This window comes from Aedes albopictus, chromosome 3, assembly GCF_035046485.1.
Source record: "Aedes albopictus strain Foshan chromosome 3, AalbF5, whole genome shotgun sequence".
Classification (NCBI taxonomy): domain Eukaryota; kingdom Metazoa; phylum Arthropoda; class Insecta; order Diptera; family Culicidae; genus Aedes; species Aedes albopictus.
The window spans coordinates 328,181,343-328,199,586 of record NC_085138.1 but is presented as its reverse complement, the minus strand read 5'-3'; the positions used below and the strand labels follow the sequence as shown (position 1 = coordinate 328,199,586).

General features: G+C 40.8%; 1 protein-coding gene and 1 long non-coding RNA gene across 4 annotated transcripts in view; one reads left to right on the top strand and one right to left on the bottom strand.

The window, feature by feature from the left end:
* Positions 1–330: 330 nt before the first annotated feature.
* Positions 331–5,382, bottom strand: LOC134284226 (uncharacterized). The gene is made up of 2 exons (XR_009995706.1): positions 3,268–5,382; positions 331–3,192 (listed from the first exon to the last, which is right to left on the bottom strand). It is a non-coding gene; the product is annotated as an uncharacterized LOC134284226 (long non-coding RNA).
* Positions 5,383–5,521: 139 nt separating this feature from the next.
* LOC109427035 (long-chain fatty acid transport protein 4) overlaps positions 5,522–18,244 on the top strand; it is a 55,331-nt gene continuing 42,608 nt past the window's right edge. The window contains exon 1 of one of the 3 annotated variants that reach the window (XM_019702580.3): positions 5,522–5,768. The gene's annotated coding sequence lies outside the window, so the exon portion shown is untranslated. Of the gene's footprint in view, positions 5,856–18,244 lie in introns of all 3 variants that reach the window. The other 2 variants (XM_062842884.1, XM_029865290.2) reach the window with 2 other exon arrangements.

Here is an 18,244-nt window from a genome sequence, read left to right as displayed (position 1 = left end):
TAAACCGTCGACTCAACACAGCTGTTGGCGCGATCACTTACCGCGCACTGGGTTTTTAGGGACGACACTATTCTTCAGGCCTAGGCAGCCACGGAATTAACACCACGGACACTCGCGACGACGAACGGATTTAGCGACACGTGATTCACTGTACCGCGTGCTCACTGGGGGATTTCTTTCTTGCGAGGGATGGTTAAGCGAACGAGTGTAAGCTTCGAGTGTCGAGTACAAACTAACTAAACTTTATTGCATGTCCGATGCTGACCGTTAGCTTCGGTCAGTGAGTGTGTAGGTTACTTGTGATTGTGTGGACATCGAGTACAATTTAAAGGGGTGATACACAAATTATGTCACGCAAAAATCGACCTTTTTCAACCCCCCTCCCCCCTATGTCACACTTTTTGTATGGGACCTCAATATTTTTTGTATGGGCCATCACGTTATGCAGAACCCCCCCTCCCCCCTAAAAGCGTGACGTAATTTGTGCACGGTCCCAAATTATAGTTAACAATTTAGAGTAATTCAGTGTGTGTGTGGTTTACAATGTATGTTCTACGTGTATAGTGAATACAATAATTAACCCTTGACGATCCGGGTCCCACGCATGATACCCAACAACAGCAGAAGCACCTTTTGCGTGATGAAGGCTTTCCTGTACAAACTTGAATTCTGTCATGAAAATATACATTTACCCACTTTGTTAAGCCTCGGAATTGAGGCTTAAGAAAAGTAGCCTATTAGGGAAGATTCAAATATTACGTCCATATTTTTTGGGATTTCTAGGCCCCCCCTCCCCCCTCTGTCACGCTATTTTCCTATACCTAATACACGTACTGTCACACTTTTCTAGACCCCCCCTCCCCCAAATGGTGGACGTAATTTTTGAACGTTCCCTTATCCCGGAGACAAATAAGGTCCACTGCGTCATTGCTCCGTTTAACAGTAAGGGCAAAATACTATAGAGGGTACTCCACAGGCACCGTTAGCGGCTAGGTTTTTATTAGACCCCTAACCATTCATTCCTAGGCACGGTACGCATTAAGCCGCTTGACATTATGAATTAGGGGTAACCTGTTAGTGGACTCTTACCACCGGAACAGACGGTCCGTAGTGTTATTCTTAGCCAGTTGAAGGAACTGCTACCGACACTATACGGCACTATCTAGGCTGATTGGGAATAGAAATTAATATTGTTGATCAACTCCTTTCGAGCCCGAACAGCCGGCAAATCGTGAAATACGCAGGCGCATCATCAGTGGAAGTCGTGCCTACTACAGGATCCAGAAGAAACTGCGGCCAAAAAAGATTCTCCCCCGCACGAAATGTACCATCGCAGACAGACGTTCTAGCTCGAACAAATTTATTCAAATTTTCTATGTAAATTTTCACTAGCGACACCTAGGCAACCGATTGCCACAGTGCAGTCGCGTGCAGTTGACAGTTTGAGAAACCACGTGCTTCCAGCCGCTTGCTTACCACCCAATTCACCACCCACCGAAAAATAAAATCAAAACAAACACTGTCAAAATCATTCGTACATTTGTGTCACATTCACAAAGATTTCCCAATGCGAGTGAAGTTCATCCAAATGCAGTTTTATTCAAGCAAATCTATGTAAAATAAAAGTAATAATGTGTAAAATATTTTACAAGAGTCCTGCGCTAATTTGTGCAAAAGATTTTAGACATTAAATAAAAGTCATTTACTCTGCACAAATTATGTGGAAACATTATTAGCGTGCAACACGTGCGGTCTGTTCCCGCCATCCGGCTGGAAGACGACCGTAGTGACAGTTGTTGGTCGCAACGCACATCCCGAATAAAACGGTATCATACAGTGCTGATACAGGTAATAATTTTCTGATCATACATGTAGTCGTATAATGGATTGTAAGCCAATGATAGCCTGAATCATTTGGATGATAGCAGATATGATATTCGGATATTTGATGATAGACCGAATGGGTTGTTAAGTATCGTTACCATTCAAAAACGCCTTTTTTCTCGAACAAAAATTTTACGATATCGTTCATGCTATAATAACTTTATCATTCGCTTTATCATACAGGGAATAATAAAAAATAAAGCGGAAATATTTCATCGGATCTGCATTATCGACAAAAAAATGATACACCCCTGCGGTATTTTCCGCGGTATCTGCCAGCTTTGTGAATCATAATGGGAATCGTTGTTTACATTTTAGTCGTTTTTTTTTAGTATTTTCTCCACGATCTGGAGTCGAAGTGTGGATATCGGGATTAATCCTTGCTCATCGCGCTTTATTCCATTAGACCATTTGAACTGTGTGCTCACGGATAGTTTTAAAGCGATCATGTTTTAAAGGTGGAAAAGTAGAGTGTAGATGGAAGAAATCTTGTAATAAAAATGACCAATGTAGTAGTCTTGGAGCAAGCCTTAGAGGATCATGTGAGAAATTGCACCAAGGACCTGTATCATCACATCAACTCTTAGTGCCTGGAAATGTAGTTCGGGTGTTTCCAGATACAATTTGCAATAAGTGGAGATATTTGCAACAACGGAGGTACCCTCCAAATAATTATTTTATCAAGCCGCGAGTGTCAGTGGGCCTAAAACCTTTCAATAAACTATCTGGAAGAAGTCAACAAAAAGAGATTGTGCGTTCAGAAAGGTTTTCAGAGCTTTTAATACTCTCAGATGGTGCTACAGATAGCGAGGTAAATGTGGATAATGTTATAATCAAATCGAAATTGTGCCGTTGCATCTTGAAATTATCAGAAAATCATGCAGAAAATAACCTTGACAAAAAATCTACCGAAAAAGTGAATCATTTGAATCATTCCAATATTATCCAGTGAATCGTTATCATTGTTATTATGTTTCATGAAAAGTATTGAATGATCTTACATTGAGTCCTCCAATCATGCAATTATTGACTTATGATTACTTGTAATGTGATCATACCATCAATGAACATCTTATCATATGTACGACACCATGTGTCATAATAATCTATTCGGGATGTGAGGCAGCGATTGAATATGAACGTCGCTAACGCCATCTGTTCGCTGATTGCCACTCGGCAATTTGTGGCGGCCATGTTTTTTACACAAGCTGCTGAGTCAAACTTGAACGTCTGTCTGCGGTACCATGTACACTGAAATAAATTTTGATGTGGAAACTACCGATTCCATAGTAAAATTACTAACCGTACCTTAAAGATATTTCGTCTAGCTCAAACCTTTGTAGGGGTATGTGGCGGGACCATCATCATCATCATCAACCGTACCTATGATTCTCAACCGACAACAAAATCTGTGAAGTTAACTGAAATATGATTGAAGTTACAATGCATTGCAGCAATTTTGACAAAAAGCGTAGTCATCTCAACAACAAAACATTGTCAATTTTTCCTGGACACGCATCTTACAACACAGTATAGTTAAAAATACAATGTACAGCTGTTGAATTAAAATTATTTTTGGTAATGTCAACTGCACTGCTAGTCAAACTGACAGTGTTTTAGTGGAATTGACTGGAAATTGTTGTTGGTTGAGAATTATAGGTACGGTTATTAATTTAACAATGAAATCGGTAGCTTCTACAACAAAATTTATAACAGTGTACAAGACGCTGTTAACCCTTCAGCGCGCGCGCTGTTGTAAAAAGTACAACACTACCAAAAAACCTCGCTTTTCGTATACAGCGCGAGCGTGGTGCAGTTCCGGTTGCTTGACGGCGCGCGTCCCGGAAGGTTAAGATCGGTGGTCCTCTACGGACACGAGACATGGACGATGCTCGAGGAGCATCTGCAAGCACTCGGAGTTTTCGAGCGACGCGTGCTAAGGACTATCTTCGGCGGCATGCAGGAGAACGGTGTGTGTCGGCGAAGGATGAACCACGAGCTTGCTGCACTCTACGGTGAACCCAACATCCTTAAAGTGGCTAAAGCTGGACGAATACGATGGGCAGGGTATGTTGCAAGAATGCCAGACCACAACCCTGCAAATTTGGTGTTTGCTAACCATCCAGTTGGCACAAGAAGGCGTGGAGCGCAGAGAGCGGATCATGTGGAGCGTGATCTGGCGAGCGTTGGGCGTGACCGACGCTGGAGAGCTGTAGCTACAAATCGAGTATTATAACGGCAAATTGTTGATTCAGTGTTATCATGAATTTGACTAAACTAAACTAAACTAAATAAATAAAATGAATCGTGTGGCAGGCACGATGATACTCTGTGTCCAAGGAAGTCAAGTTTCTGGACCGATCGGAAATCGAACTATATGCAACATTGATACCATCATGGCCCAGACCTTTCCGTAGACATCTGTCAAAGAAAATCTTAGCTAATCTATTGGCAATCACTGGCGGTAAACAATTATAGGTACTTATGTATATCGCCAGCTTTATTCTCTTATTTATGTTTTTTTAACCCATGAAACTCAAAGTTGGCTTAAAATCTTCCCCATCCAAGCTGAATTCTACGACCAAGATTCAGGCAATTTGACCGACCAAAACCGAAGAGAATAAACATGTCGATAATACCCAAAGTTATCCTATTTCCTACTGTATGAATGACAACTTGTAAATTTAAGCTAGCCAACATGTAGACCACGTGCTTTGGCGGTTTTGCAGGGCGCAGTCGCACGTTTGTCACGATTGAGCAAAGCCAAATCGAATCGTGTACCGCCTATACGTTATAAAGAGATCATAAAACAATCCAGGGCGCCACCAAAACATGGTTGAAATGGCCGTAATGTTGCGCTATACGAGAGAGTATGGGTATGCTATATGTGGCAGCATAGGCAAAGTGTGTGAAAAGAGAGAGAGATCTCCACAAGCATAAATATAATTCAGATTGGAAATGTTGTTAGATTTTTTGACATTCTCTTGCCACATTGTTTATTTTATTCCAGGATAGTATTGTTTTCAATTACATACCAGCTATATTATTGCAAGCCAATTCGAACCATTTATGCTAGTTATGTTGAAATGAATCTCACTCAATTTTCCTCCAATAGTTACTTAGAAAAACATTTGAACCGATTTTCTTAATTAGCATTTAGGCTTGCTAATCTGAGTAGTAAGTAGGTATAAGAGTCACTAATCAGCTGAGTCCCAAACATTTTCATCCAGCGGTGTGTTCCAAGTTCCGCGCGTGTCGTGGAACACTGGCAGAATGAATTAGCCTTATTTGAACTAAATACGCACATAAAAGTAATTCACAATCGCGCTATTTGTATGGTTCCTAGAGCACTTTAGCTTCACGTTCCAATACGATGAAGACAATGATGTTTGATGGAGAACGCTCTTGGCCGTCGCTCTTCTAGAGGCCGCATAGTCGGTCGGTCAATCCGTACCATACGCTCGCTTCATGGATAGATGTGTTGATTCGAACCGGGCCTAAACGTAGCAGCGAACTGCATTGAGCTGATTCTGTGGTGTGGTGGTTGATTTTTGTTCTTGTGTGTGACAAAAACTGCGCATCGGACTCAGATCGGATAGGCAGTAAGCGACAATTCATAGTCGCACAGGCCGGAAGGAGCGAGAGAGACGCGAGTGCGCGACTCAGTCTTGGAGTTGAATTGGTCCGGAACGGTTCGGTTGACTGTGACTCGTGGGTTGCTGCAGAGCGTTGTTGAGTGGGAAGAACGTTCAGCCTAGCAGTCAGTTATTGTGTGTGAAGTGTGATAAGTTAACTGTCAGCTAAATAGCACGACATCCAAAGATTGCATCAACGTTTAGTGGGCGCTAAAGTGATAATCATCAGCTGTGTGCTGTTGCAAGTAGGTGTGTAGATATTGTTTGATCAACTCGAGAGTGAAATGTTCTGAAATCAAGTTGTGAAAGTCTGAGGAAGAAATTCGTTTCGGCAAAGTGAGTGCATTCATCGATCAGTCTGTGTGTACATGACCTATCTTAAGCTTAATTATATAGTCCCCTTGCGTTTGGGCCACTATCATCATCAGCCAGCAGAGCCGGCATTGCATTGCGACGCGAAGATTATTGGACGGTTGTTGAAGGCTTCTGTCCCGACGTGAGATGAATGAATGTTTTCAAATTGTTCTTGTTAATTCTGCTGTTTGCTGAAGTGGGTCGAAGTATATACTGATATATTAGTCATATGGGCGTAGCGGACGTTGTCGCCGTGCATTGTATCCAATAAGGAGAATCAAAGCGTAAGATAATGAGAGCGTGAACTGAACAAACTTCTACCACCATTGTCCGTGGATTTATCCCAATCAAGTGGGAGACCAACATATTCTCGCGGCAAACTGGTAGATTCTGCGTCGTTGATTCTGGTAAGGGGAAGCTGTGATCTTTGAAACCGAACACGCGTGCTCTCTTTGCATTTATGTTTATGCTGGTGTATATTACATGGAAAATGTAGTGTGTCTTTGCTACTGTATGATGAGGGTGAACCTGGTTTAGCTTGTGCAGAAACATTCGAATGTCATGGAATTGTCAAAGATCTGATAAAGATATAATTGATGAAACAAAGTAAATTAGAATTTATTTGAAACACTCTATTCATCTTTCACAATGGAAAAATTGAGCTTTAACAGAATGTTGTGCATTTTAAATTTATTTCTCTCTCGTCTAACACAAATAGTCTGTAACGTTAACATTTTCAATGATGTATCTAAAATTGAAAAGAGATATGTTATACAAGAACAATTGTTTTCAATAGTTTATAATGTTTCAATATCCAGGCAATATGCTCAGTAGTTAGTACTGTACAGAAATTACTTCAAACTACTGACATTTTTCCACTTACTGAAAGGTTCTGTTGATTAGATGAAAACGAGTGGCTTGGCTCCCTATAAAGCTGCATCGTATTGATATCAGTGATTGTAGATTTCGTTATCATTTAATGACCAAGAACGATTCAGGCACCAAAAAAAAGTAAATCCCAATCATTTTTTATTCACCAAGATCTACAAAGTCCATAAGTTATTACTCGCTAGATAAAATGCCGGAGCGAGCGGGTGTCATAAAAGGTGAACGATAATAAAGCCCCTTGTTTTCGGCTATTTATCGTTGAACACATAACTGATAGCTGCATATTTGTAACATTCGATTTTTATCGTTTTTGAGATAATACTGGGACTAGCTCAATCAAATCTATGAGTTTACCCGAGGAGCCCATTTGGTCTCAGCGGTAAATTCGCGAGTATTTAGTAAGACCATGCTGAGGGTGACGGGTACAATTCTCGGTAGGTCCAAGAACTTTTCGTAATGGATAATTCCAAGACTTCCTCGGACATAGAAAATAATCGTGCCTCCCACATGACATACACATGTAAAATGGTCATTGACAGAGGAAGCTCATAGTTAATAACTGAGAATGTGCTCGTTCATAGAACTCTAAGCTGAAAAGCAGTCTTTGTCACAGTGGGACGTTATGCCAAGTAGAGGACTGGAGGAGGAAAAGTAAATAAAAATTGTCTTATTCAATAGACCAACAAAAAAGACCAATTACAACTTGAAATTTCTTCAAGATTTTTTTTTTTGGTAACACCATCTGTCGATGTATCAATGAATGATATCTGTAGAAACCACCAGGAATTCCTGTAGCAGATTTGTGCACAAATTTCTTCAGGGCATTCTGTTAGGGGTTGCCCCAGAAACTCGTTCTGGGGATCTCTCCTGAAATTATTTTTGATGATTCCTCAAAGAATTCTTCCCAGGTACTTCTCCAGGAATTCCATCTAGTTATAACTACTCGAATTCTTTCCGGGGATTCCTACAGAAATTTCTGAAGAAACTCCGATTGTGGATTCCTCTAGAAACTCTTCCTGAAGATTCTGTATCCCTGTGACATGTAACCTTCGGATACCACTATGATATTTTTCTGGGGATTTCTCCAGAAACTCCATCCTGTGAAATGGACCTGGTGCTTTTCATACCGAGGGCCTGAGGTCGAACCTTATTCTAGTAAAACTCACAAAGTGTGAGTCATTTCTCCGGAAGGGAGATCTAAACTTGTCTAGTGATAAAAATCTCGGTAATACAGAGAGAAAAAGTAAATTCTAGAGATTCTTCCAGAAAGATTACAAGTAGAAACTGCTGGAGGATTCTTATAATAAAACTATAGGATAATTCCCATAAAAACTCCAGAAGGAACTCTTGGGAGATTTTCACAATGAAAAGTTCTGAAACATTGTATGGGACTAGAAAACGTGATTTTCTTTCGACGAAAATATACGCTATTCTACTCACTTCGATGATAGAATTACGATATCTTTACTCGTTTCCAAGTTATTGAGCATAATAGGGAAAGTTTTTTTTAGGCATATGGTTCGGGATCTAAGAAATGGTCATATTTTTTCCACCCGCCCCATATCATTTTTCAGACTTTGCGCCTCTTGAGGGGCCACTTGACCTTGAGATACGGACTTCAAATTTTGACTCGATCGTTTTTTAGCTAAAACGATCATTTTCCTATAACAAACTTTCAACATTTCCAAGTTTGGCAAAATAAGGGACAGCTTACTCCGTAGTCTCGACTTTTGTATCTTTTTTCAAAATGGATAAGGTATGTTATGGAAAACTCTAAAATAAATTCTATAAAATTATGTGTTTTCAAGCTTATTGTTCTACATACTTCGTTGGAGTTTGGCTGGAACTTTGTTTTCGAATGCCTTACCTACAGCTCCAGTCATTGATTCTATTTGTAGTATTACTGAAGAATATTAATCAAAACTGATTCCAAATATAGTACACTAAAACCTCCAATAAGGTAGGATCCATTTAGGTGAAATCTATTTAGGTCCCTCCATTTAGTTAACGTTACCTAAATGGAATTTGATTGTGTTCAGAGCAGTTGGAGTACTCAAGATTACACATAAAGTTGGTTTAGGGAAAAAAGCAGAATTTAGAGTTAAGGGACGTTTACGGAGTTTAGAGTTAAGGGCCCATATAGCCGAGGCGGTAAACGCACGGGTATTCAGCATGACCATGCTGAGGGTGACGGGTTCGATGCCCGGTCGGTCCAGGATCTTTTCGTAAAGGAAATTTCCTTGACTTCCTTGGGCATAGAGTATCTTCGTGCCTGCCACACGATATACACATGCAAAATGGTCATTGGCAGAGGAAGCTCTCAGTTAATAACTGTGGAAGTGCTCATAGAACACTAAGCTGAGAAGCATGCTTTGTCCCAGTGAGGACGTTACGCCAAGAAGAGAGAGGGACGTTTACGGAGTGTTCAAGGGTTAAAAGTTCAAGAGTATCCGAGAACTCCCTGGAGTTTAGGCCATCTGATCTACTAGCGTAATCAGTGATCTATTGGAGCGTTATGAATGAAATTTATGCTTACACAGCCTCATGTTGCTATGTGTTGTCAAGTGGTGAGTTCGTTGTCATTCTGAGGATCTCTAAGAACTTCCTTGCATATAGGTCATCGGATTTACCAAAGATTCTTTAAAGTTCTACAAAAACTCCATTGAGTTTAGGTCATCGAGTCTACGAGGGCTACTGGTTGTATCAGAGAGCATTAAGAATGATGTTTATACTCACACAGCCCCAGGCATCTATTTTCTATCAAGTTGTTGGTTCAATGATTGTATAGAAGTATCCGAGAACTCCCTGAAGCATAATAAGTGATCAATTGGAGCATTAAAATGTATGCGTACACAGCCTCATGTAGCTATGTGCTATCAAGTGGTGAGTTCATTGTCAGTTTGATGATCTCCAAGAACCTTCATGAGTATAGATCATCGGATCTACTAACATAATTGGTTGTCTCTAAGAGATTTACGCAATAGGGTAAAAATAAAAGGACTTCTATATTCCCCTGAAACCGTTCTGAAGACCATTTAAATGCCTTGAAACGCTTTAAAGCCCCTCTAGAACCCCCATGAAATCTTCATGAAATGTATCTGAGAGCCTCTGAACCCCCCTGAAACCACTCTGCAACCTCCTGAAACGCATTGAAACGCCTTTAAAACCCATTAGCCTTTGAGGCTCCTTTAACTTTCTTGAAACGCTTTGAAACGCCTTGAAATGCCTTGAAACGCTTTAAAGCGCCTTGAAACGCCACTGAAACCCCTATGAAACCTGCGAGAAATTCACCTGCATGCCTCTGAAGGCTCCTATAACCTCTGTTAAACCTCTTGGAACACATTAAAACGCCTTGGAATGCTTTGAAACGCTCTGTAACATCTCTAAAATCCCTATAAAACCTCCATAAAATTTACATAAGGGCCTCTAAAGCCCTCTAAAACCCCTGTGAAACATCCTGAAACGCCCTGAAACGCATTGAAACGCCCTGAAACGCTTTGAAACGCCTCTAGAACCCCCATGAAATCTTCTAGAAATTTTCCTGAGAACCTCTGAACCCTCCTGAAACCACTCTGAAACTTCCTGAAACGACCTGAAACGCATTGAAACGCCTTGAAACGCTTTGAAACGCCTTCAAAACCCATAAGCCTCTGAGGCCGCTCTTAAAACGCTTTGAAACGCCTTGAAACGTCTTGAAACGCTTTGAAGCGCCTTGAAACGCATTTAAACGCCTCTGAAACCCCCAAGGAACCTCCGTGAAACTCACCTGAGAGTTTCTGAAGCCACACAAAACCTTTCTGAAACCTCTTGAAACGCCTTGAAACACCTTTGCAATACAAATAAAATCTATGTGAAACGCACCTGGAAGCCTCTGAAGCCCCCTAAAATACTTCTGAAACTTCCTGAAACGCCTTGAAACGCTTTGGAACGCCTCTGAAACTCCAGTGAAGTTCACCTAAGAGCATATGAAGTCCCTTAAAAGCCCTCTGAAACCTCCTGAAACGCCTGGAAATGCCTCTGACCTTTCCCTCTGAAAACTCCCTTGAAATCCCTCTGACCATCCCCCCTTTACATCAGAAAGCCTAGACCCCCTCCCTTTTGCATCTGCAAGCCACTTACCCTTCTCAAACTTCTTTGCAACCTTCAAATCCATTCAGGTAATGAATCCATTTAGGTGAAAATTCTATTTAGGCAGTCCCGACTCGTTACCTAAATGAAGGTTAGGGTGTAACTTAAAAAAAATAGTAATTTAGTTAGCCGAAGTGTTTCGAACATACTGAAGGAAGTAATTCGGTGACCTTGCGACACAACTGTCTGCATAAGTGTTTTATCGTTCGTTTCGATTAATACACAGCAAATGAACGATTTTTATTGTCGAATTTGCATTTCAAATTCTGCAACCAGCTCGCGTGCCCTTCAGCGAAGTTGCTGTAGCTCACCACTTCGTCGTTAGGTATGTGAATTGAATCATACGAAGTCGTCAATTACAACCACTGTTGACCCATTTTGTCGTGCTAAGCATAAAACTGTCTGTAGTCGGTCGGTTGTATCTGACACCTATGCGAAATCGAGAATGTGATTTATATTACTCGTTGAATCAGATACTTTAACGCAGGTGACTGATTTAGCCATATTGAGGATACCTGGGATCGATACTTGGATGACCGTTCTGTTCGTGAAGAAAATTTCCTTGATTTTGGTACTGATGGAGTATCGTGCCTGCAACGTGTAGAACGAAGGCTAAATTAATAAAGAAACCCTCAGTAAATATCTAATGTGCTCATTGACCACTAAACTTGAAAGTAACCTCTTTCTCATTTGAAATGTTATGCCCAGAAGAAAAGTTTGTCTTCTTGAAACAAGTGGCAGTAAACCATTTCTTACTATTAACTTTTTTTTTTTAATTTTTAATACATAATGTAATAAGCGAAGGTTGGAAAATTTTGAACTTCTAATTTTGCTAAATAGAAAACTTTAATGGTATTTCAAAATGGAAATATACAAACAAAAACAATCTTGGGCTACACCGAGGATTTAAACCAGTCATAGTATTGATGTTGCATAGTATTGATGCGTGATAGTCATCAGAGCTGAGGTGAATTATTTCATAAATCACTGAATACACAAATTTCAAAAGATGTCTTTTGAAAGATGTTACCGGGGAGAAGATGAGGTCTTAAATTGCCAAATTATGCGTTATGTAATATTTAAATGATCCCGAAAGTCGCTTCTGTATACAGTTTGATGCAATCGATGGAATTTTACTATGAGGTAAAGAAAACAGTATCTCCTTTTTACGTTACATATTCGCCTGTGATAAGCATCAGCCAGCTTGTTTGCACTCTTTTGAGTCATAAATCCATCCAGCTTAATTCAAACAACACGAAATCATCTCACACAGAACACAGTTTACCCACATTTTAATCTATGTCAGAGCCGAACCCTACCAAATCCAAAGCTTCTTATCTTGCACTGAAAAATTCCTATTCCTCTGCTTTCCTTCGTTTATGACTAACATAATCTGTGCATCAACCAATACCTACAACATCCTTCAGATCGGTTAGAAACTTTCTCAAACACCCCATCAGCCAACACTCAGCAGGCAAAGAGAATCATCATATAATGTGATTGAGAGAATTACGGCGTCCATCGTCTCGCGTCGCTTTGGAAACAAGGAACAGACGGAATTCTTCCATGCAACAGGTTTGTTCTGCTGGTTGATAAGGCATTTAGAGAGAAGCGCTCTACTCCATCAGAGGAATGGAGATGTAAATAAATTGATGGCACTTTGTACTTTGCACCCGTTTGCTACTTTCTTTGGTAATCGGTTGGTATGGCCTGTGTCGGACGATTCCGGTTGTTGTTGGGTGTTCTTTATTCCAATGTTGTGCATGTGGTGAGAATCTAAATGTCCAGTAATATAAAATTTTCTTATACATAGATTCGGGAGCTTAGCAAATTATTGATATTTACATTCTCGAAGGAGACATTGGGTGCTATAGCCTGTTACTATTAATGCATTTTTTATGCAATCATGTCATCATACATCAGTGTTAGGGAAACATGATCCAAAATGCACTAGTAACTGGGGTAAAATAACCCAGTACATGAAATCATTCCTGTACGTGATTTGATCATTGTTTCGGTGAAAGATATGTTTGCATAAAGAATCCCACCGACATTCTTTCAATTTCTCAATGAAAATGTGCAACTTCCGGTTTTCCGTGCTTGCAAATAAGGTTTTCTGAAGATTTTGCTATCAGCTGTGTTTCCCATGAGATTGAGAAACACGTGGAGGCGCATGGTTGCTCGTGCCTATGCTTCCCAGCCCATGTTAGGTGTCCTCCTACCCCATGGCAGATGGCCTTCTTGCATCTCTTCCGTTTTACAAAGCAACTTCTAAAAAAAAAACTAAAAATCGATGAAAATGCATTATTTTCGTGAATGTTTCCGTTGAAGTATCATTGAAATACTGTTTAATTGGTGTGAACACTTTGGATGCCTTACAAATAAGAATACTTGATGTTGATTACGGCAAACATAAAAAAGGGCTTCTTACCCCACCTTACCCTTTATTTTCTATGTATGTTATATACATTCATTCAGTGTTACAACAGCCTTCTTCTTCTTCTTTTCTTCTTCTTCTATCTTCTGGTCTGTGGAGCTTTCTTTTTGCGAATTCATTGGACCGATATCGCAGGCATATGGTCAAACCTATTTCTATTTATACTCAGTGGAGCTTACAATTTGTGCTCTTCTTTATCGACTGTATTTATTTTAAAATGACAGTTATGTGTGCTGGTGTTAGTTCGTAGACTTTACCTACCTTGATACCTTGTTGGCTACAAAGTTACTTTACTCCAACGCCGAGCGTATAGTAGAGCACTATCTTCGTCGGTCTTGGGCGATGTTCCTCCAGTTTCCCCGAACGTGTAGGGATCGTAGATCTTCTTCAACCGCGTGCAGCCAGCGAGTTCGCGGCCGCCCACGAAGTCGCCTACCTCTACCGGGCTCTCTGCTGAATATTGTTTTCGCTATTCTTTCTTCCGACATTCGCACTACGTGTCCAGCCCACTGAAGTCTGCCGTATTTTATACGTTTCACAATATTCGCATCTTCGTGCACTTGGTACAACTCGTGATTCATGCGTCTGCGCCACACTTCATTTTCTTGTTTCCCACCGAGAATTGTCCGCAGCACTTTGCGCTCAAAAACTCCAAAAGCTTTTCAGACTACCTCCTTTTCGGCCACGCTTCATGACCGTAGAGGGAAACCGGAAGAATCAGCGTCTTATACAGAGCGAATTTTGTTTGCGTTTGCAAGTTACGTAAAAGGCCCTATTCGCAGCTGCAATACGCCTTTTCACTTCACGGGAAACATCATTGTCACATGTCACAAGTGTTCCAAGATAAACAAATTTTTCAACAACTTCAAACACTTCCCCATCAAACACTACCTCAGCACTAACACCACTAGGCCTGCTTCTGTCTCTACCCACCATCATGTACTTCGTCTTGGTAGAGTTAATCGTCAAGCCTATCCTCACTGTCTCTCTCTCTTCAGAGGAGCATAAGCTTCCTCCACTGCCCTACGATCGATGCCGATGAGATCAATATCGTCCGCAAAACCGAGGAGCATGTGCGACTGTGTGATGATAGAGCCATTCCTCTGCACGCCTGACCTCCTAATCGCTCATTCGAGTGCAATGTTGAACAATAAATTTGAAAGAGCATCCCTTGGATGCTTCAATCCATCCAAGGTCACAAACGACGTAGACACTTCGTCCATGTTCTGACATTATCTGCCCAAGCTCATTTCTTTTCACTGAATCGTACGCTGCTTTAAAATCAATGAACAGATGGTGAGTCTGCAAGTTATATTCCCGAAATTTATCTAGGATCATCCGCAGGACAAACATTTGATCCGTCGTGGATCGGCCCTCCCGAAAAACAGCCAGGTATTCGCCGACGAAGGACTCCTCGCAGTCTGTTGAACAGGACACGCGACAGTATCTTATACGCCGGATTTCAAAGGGTAATCCCTCTGTAATTGGCACACTCCAGTCTGTGTCCTTTCTTGTAGATTGGGCATATGAGGCCATCCAACCAACTGGTGGGCAATTCTTCATCCTCCCAAATCTTTATAATAATCTGATGAATTGATTGATGTAGCTGCTCGCTTCCGTGCTTAAGAAGTTCGACCGGGATCTCGTCCTTCCCAGCAGCCTTGCTGTTTTTCAGCTCCTTAAGGGCCTTTTTAACCTCATCCAGTGCTGGTGGTTCCACTGCTTGACTGTCATCCATTATGTTAATGCTGTTCCTGGGTGCTCCTTCGCTGCTACCATTCAACTAATCTTCGAAGTGCTCCTTCCACCTGGCTGCCACCATTGTTTTGTCTGTCAGCAAATTTCCTTCCCGGTCATTGCACATGGCGGGTACTGGCGCAGTCTTGTGCCGCGTGCCATTGGCAGTTGCATAAAACCTCCACATATCGTTCCTGTCCATACTTTCCTGCGCTTCAGGCATAACACTCTCTTCATGTTGCCGTTTTTTTCTGCGGTGGATTCGTTTCTCTTCTGCTCTTGCAACCCTGTACCGCTCTCTGTTCTGCCGGGTACCGGCCACTAGCATTCGACTTCTGGCGGCATTCTTTTCGTTCGTCACTCGTTGGCAGTCCTCGTCAAACCAACCATTACGTTGCCGTCGCTGAGCGGTACCTGTCACCTCTTGCGCTGTTGTTGTCACTGCTTCGTGGAACTCCCCATAAGCTGTTGACATCTCCAGATCCGTTGGTCTCTCCTATCCTCTCGTCTAGCTTCTGACGGTACTGTGCAGCAACCCCTTCGGCTGACAAGCGATCGTAGACTTTACAATGCATTTAATGTCTGAAGACTGCATTTTTTATAGTCTGTACATATATGTATACTGTTACCCACTCACCCCTGGAGGAGGTGAGAATCGAACTCATGATCTTCTAAATTCATAGTAAGAAGCCTAGACCGCTACCCTATGAATCCCCCACCAAAAGCTTTTCTTATTAGTTAATCATGCTGGTCATCAAAAACGAGCCTAGTCGAATAAGAATGTGAGTAGAGTATGTTTTGGAAAATAGCTGACTGAAGAGAGAGACCCAACATTTTTAATAAATAAATCGTGACGGTGAACTTGATTCGTGAGGAATGTGTGTCAGTCAACAGCTGTTTCTTTACGTAAGTAACGCCATCATTGAGCGGAGCATTACATGCACTCATGTGTACAGGGAACAGTCAGTCGTGGGAGGAAGGTAATTATAAATCATTTAACCTTTGCTAGCACGCGAAAGTCAATTATTATCATCAACTCGGCGATGGGACAGGGCGGACTGCAGGCGGCATGTGTCGTCTCAACTTGGAATAGTTTATGATTGTTATATACATAGAATAGGCATTAGGGTGGCCGCGTGGGTAAAGTATTGAGATTTCATTATTGATATTATTCCTTTACATGTATTAGAAAAATAACAATAAAGTTTATCCTCACTTTTCCTAGGGTATAACTTTTTTCGCAGACGTTGGATCACTTTGCGGTCTTCGACAAAGTTGTTTGGCATATAGTCACCTACAATAATACCAAAGGGTTTGATTATTGAACGCTTACAGCGTCACCTAGCGGCAAAATTCGAAAACTTAAAATTTCTGCATACATTTGGCCAAGTTTTCCCATACAAACTTCAAGCGTTTTGAGCGCCCCCTTAGGCTCAACCGATTTTACTCAAATTTTGAACGTAGCTTGTGGGAGTCCAAAACAACTGATTTAGGAGGTAAGACTTGGTATTTTTCGAAATTTTTGTTTTTCATATAAGTGTGGGCCACCTTAATAGGCATGGATTGTGATCTATCTAGGAATTGAACTTTGAAGTGTGATCGCGTGATGTTTTGACTGGGGAATTTGTCTATTGCACGTGAGGAACACATTCATTGAGAAGAATGAGTTTTTGTTTTTATTTGCTTGTGGTTGGGATAACATGGATGCTAAAACTGGCAATCCCAGACAAACAGTGATACCCGGGCAGAGTTCAAGTACTGACGATCAAAAAGTGATATTGGTTTGTTTGAGATAAGAGGTAAAAGTATTGAAAATAATAGCAAAAATTTGTTCTTGAACCATCTAATCAATAGCAAAACGAATTTCGCGCCAACTCGACCAACGGTTGGCAGCACCCTCTCAGAATCGAACGAAACTTTGTGGACATAAACAATTGGTCTTTCTAAGCAACTTTGCATATTTTGTTTTTCGAAATTTTTCAAGAGTAACATTTGAAGAGGGCCTAATTTTTTTTCATAGATTTTTTTCAAATCGATGTAACTCAAAAATGACAAGACCTACAAAAAAGTGTTGTATGGCGGACTATCGTGAAATTCCATGAAATCTTTTAGAAAAATATCCAAAAAATACGAAATTAATTCCTACACTAAAAAATAAAGGTTTTAAAAATTTAAATCGATATTACAAAAAACCCTATGTTTTTAAATCGATGATTTTTTTTCTCGAGAAAGGTATTTCAATTACCTACATTTTCTCCAAACAATGTTGCTGTGACATATTTAAGGGAAAAAAGTTTTTCTAACAAAAACTTTTTTCATGTCTACATTGAGTGAATATTTTTCATCGTGTTTCGTGCCAACATGGCCATATATAGGTTCAGCAGCCTCTCATCAACCAATGAAACTTTATGGAAGTTCAAAAAATTGTTTAAGAAGCAACTTTGCATAATCTAATATTTATCTAGACTAACATTTGAAAAGGGCGTATTGGAGTGACCCACATTTATTTGAAAAAAATGCCAAGCCTTACCTCCTGCATCAGTTGTTTTGGATTCCCAGAAGCTACGTTCAGCATTTGAGCGAAATCGATTTAGTCTAAGAGGTGATACACAAATTATGTCACGCAAAATTCGACCTTCTTCAACCCCCCTCTCCTCTATGTCACGCTTTGTGTATGGGACCTCACGATTGTTTGTATGGGTCGTCACGTTCTGCAAAACCCCCTCCCTTCCTAAAGCGTGACGTAATTTGTGCATGACCCCTAATGGGGCGCTCAACGAGCATGAAGTTTGTATGTGAAAACTTGGCCAAATGTATGCAGAAATCTTAAGCTTTTGATTTTTGCCGCTAGGTGGCGCTGCAAGTGTTCAATTAATAAAAAAAAAATAATTAAAAACCTTAGCTATTCTTGTAGGTGACGATATGCCAAACAACTTTATATAGAAATACCAATAATGAAATCCCAATGCTTCGCCTCACTGACGGATCACTTACTGGTCTTCAACAAAGTTGTTTGGCATATAGTGACCTACAATAATACCAATGTGTTTATTAATTGAACGCTTACAGCGCCACCTAGCGGCAAAAATCAAAAGCTTAAAATTTCTGCATACATTTGGCCAAGTTTTCCCATACAAACTTCAAGCTCGTTGAGCGCCCCATTAGTGGCCATGCACAAATT